The sequence below is a fragment of the Asparagus officinalis genome, chromosome 5 (assembly GCF_001876935.1).
Source record: "Asparagus officinalis chromosome 5, Aspof.V1, whole genome shotgun sequence".
Lineage (NCBI taxonomy): Eukaryota > Viridiplantae > Streptophyta > Magnoliopsida > Asparagales > Asparagaceae > Asparagus > Asparagus officinalis.
Genome location: NC_033798.1, coordinates 14,564,944 through 14,568,575, shown reverse-complemented (window position 1 = coordinate 14,568,575; position 3,632 = coordinate 14,564,944). Strand labels below are relative to the sequence as shown.

Below are 3,632 nucleotides of genomic sequence, written 5' to 3'. Positions count from 1 at the left end.
GTGCTTTGGCGTTCATTTATATTTATGTTCATATCTTATATCTCCATTGTACATTGCTCATTATTATATCATCCACTATCTTATTTAGATTATTTACCCTTGTGTTGTTTATATATCCTTGCACATACATTGCATATATCTCATTATTAGGATTTTATATATCCTTGCACATACATTGCATATATCTCATTATTAGGATATATCTTGTTGTTCATATTGCTTATCCTAGCTCATATATATTGTTGTATTTTTCATATTGCTTATCCTAGCTCATATATATTGTTGTATTTCACACTTGCTAGGATAACTTGTTAATTATATTTTAATTAGCATAAAATCGGATTAGATTAGCATAAGACCCTAATCACCCCCCCCTTAGGGTCTAACAGTTTCGACCGTGGTTCCAGCGAGGTTGACGTTGGATTATGCCACCACTTCTTCGTTAGTGAAGCTAGTACCCAGTGAAGTCATCATCTTTTGTTTGTTGGGAAAAATAAAAGAAGGAAATTGAGATCGAAATTGTTTTATTCTCTCTAACAGACTTAGAAAAAGAATGAATTACAATTCTCTCAATGTAATCTCTCTAACAAACTTAGAAAAAAGAAATTACAATTCTCTCAATTGGTTTCCCGATTTACAAAAGAAGGAATGGATCGACAGAGACCCTTCCCTTTGTTTAACCTGGGTTCTTCTTGGTGTCGATGGAATGCCTCTCTCGATGTTCATGTTGAGTTTGCTTTTCGTTGATGATCCGAACGTTTCACCTTGTTGGAACATGGTATTTTCCTCTTGACTTGATGTTGAGGAGAACTTGCGTGGCAAGTTTAAGAATAACTCTTAACGATTTTAGGAACTCAGTGCGAGTTTAAACTCTGTAAAAGAGTTGATTTGAACCGAAAATCGGTTTATAGCCAAGATCTAATCTCCAAGACTTTTTGTTGATGAAGGACGCTCCAAGACCTCTAAGAACACAAATGTTGATCTCTCTTTATGTGATATTTTTTTATGCAAAAAGTCGATCCATTAGAGATCCCAAACACAGTTGAGTTTTCCGTCATTTATAAGGGATTAAGGGGTGTAACCGTCCCCTTAATTCGCTCCTAAGTGGGGGAGTGATCCCCTTAAATTGTGAAAAACGGTTTTGAAACCGTTCAGCTCGTGTTTGAATGAGTCAAACGTAAGAATTGAATTCTGGGTACGAACTCTGCGTTTTGGGATTGGAACACAGAGTTGAGCTCCGCACTGGCAGCTAGAAACGCAGTGGTGAGCCCTGCGTTCTAAGCTTGGAACATAGTGGTAAGCCCTGTATTTTGAATCTGAAACACAGACATGACCTCTATGTTTTGAATTTGAAACGCGGGCATGACCTCTGCGTTTTGAATCTGGGACGCATAGGTGAGCTCTACGTCTTGATTTGAAGAGACCGTCAATTTATAGTCTCTTTTGCTAGAGCGTTGTAAAGATCGTCATCTTGTAATCTTCGTTTTGGCTCCTTAAAAATATGAGATTTGTCAATATAGTATATTAAATTAACCTTATAAATTTGTCAATATAGTCTTTATTTTTTTTCTTCATCATTCAATTTTATTCCACCAACATTTTTAGTGAATCTAATATGAATATGCCGTTATAGTATATTAAATTAACCTAGTTATTACTTAAAATTTTAAATTTATTATAATTAATTAACTAATATAGAATAATTTTAGACTCAAACTGATAAGCTACATAATTAAGATAGGAGTTTCTTTTTGCTCCTATAATTCAATGCATGTAATCATGTAACCAAAAACCTCATAGTTAACAAAATGCTGCAAGAATATAGTTTGAGACCAAAATAGAATGCGAAAATTATAGCATTAGAGTTTTTTGATTATTGATGTCGTAGCGAGACCTTTTTGTCATCCTCAATTTTTTTTGCTAACTAAATACTGAGCGCACTACTTTTCCTCTGAAAATTTTTAAAATTATAAATAATTCCCTAAAATTTTACCTAAAAAACCCTAAAAAGTTATAGCATCCCCCAAAAGTTTCATAAGTTACAAATAGCTTTGAATTTTAAGAGATAGCCCCTATAAGTTTCAAAAATTACATATAACCACCTGAAATTTTGTAAAAAGCCTCCTGAAAAGTTTACAAACAGAGTAAGAAAGTTTCAAAACTTATAAACAGAACCCAAATTTTTACAAGCAACCCCCCAAATTTTTATGAACAATTGTGAATGTTTCAAAAAAAATCAAATAACCCCTTAAATTTTTTTTCCAAACACCTAAAATTTTGCAAATAGCGTGCAATAGTTTTGAAAATTAAAAACAATGTTCTGAAGAATTTACATACAACACCTTGAAAGTTTTGATAAATACACATAAAGTTTAGGGGTTTTTTTGTAAAAAAATCAATAGGGTTATCTGTTTTTTTTTTCAACTTTCAATGGTCTATTTGGAAATGAAGCAGGATCTTCTTATGATTTCCAAAACTTTTGAAGGATGTTTATAACTTTTTTCAGGGGTGTTTTTTGTATATGTTTAGGGGTTATTTGTAATTTCAATTTATTTAGGGAAAAAAGCAGTCCACGTAGCAAATACATTTGAGAGTAATCGATCAAAAGGTTCAAAAGGTTCTGCCACGTCAGCGGTAATTACTAGACTGTTTCGAAAAGAACCTAATATGACGATGCCAAAATTTCAGGCCAATGCAATTTTTCGTTCGAAATGCTTATTTAAAAAAATTAACATGCAAAGTAGCACTTATTAAAGTTCGCAGTATGCAGGATTAAATATGCCAAAAACAAATATAGAACTCATAAATTTGGGATGGAATGCTTATTTAAAAAAATTAACATGCAAAGTAGCACTTATTAAAGTTCGCAATATGCAGGATTAAATATGCCAAAAACAAAAAAAGAACTCATAAATTTGGGATGGAATGGCCCATGCAGGTCTCGAACCTGCGACCTTCGCGTTATTAGCACGACGCTCTAACCAACTGAGCTAATAGGCCGGATGCTGTGACGAAGGAAATAATGGTTCTACTCATAGGTTCAAAACACAGTATATAACACAGAGCTTGCAGATGCATCCAAGAAATTATTGGAAGAGAAGTGTCATCTTGAAACCAAAACGTCATATATAAAACTCGAAGAGATCATCCAGGAATTGAATGAAGAAATTGATAAAGTTTCACAAGAAAAATGGCAGCTTAAGAAAATACCTCTTAATTTAGAGCATTAAACATCTTCATCTCCATTAGATGCCGCAGGAATTTGGCAAGAGGCAGCCAACTGTTACGGAACATTCACATGCATATCATTTTGTCTAAGAGTTCTCTTGGGATCTTTGTTTTTAGTTGGGCTAAATATCATAAAATCCCTCTTAACTTTGAATGATTAACAGAAAATCCCCCTTAACTTTGAAAATATCAGAAAGCCCTCCTTAACTTTACGGTTATCAGAAAACCCTCCTTAACTTTGAGATTACACCCCACCCCCCACCCCCAACACCAAAAAAAAAAAGAAGAAAAAAACTAATTAGGGTTTTTTTTATAAAGCTCAATTTTTTTTGATAAAATCTAAAAGTTGGGAGTGTTTATGATAATTGTGCTTTAAAGGGTTCTGATATTTTGACAGTTAAGAG

The 3,632-nt window shown here is 33.3% G+C and overlaps 1 non-coding gene across 1 annotated transcript; it reads right to left on the bottom strand.

Moving 5' to 3' along the window:
- TRNAI-AAU lies at positions 2,927-3,000 on the bottom strand. The gene has a single exon. It is a non-coding gene; the product is annotated as a tRNA-Ile (tRNA).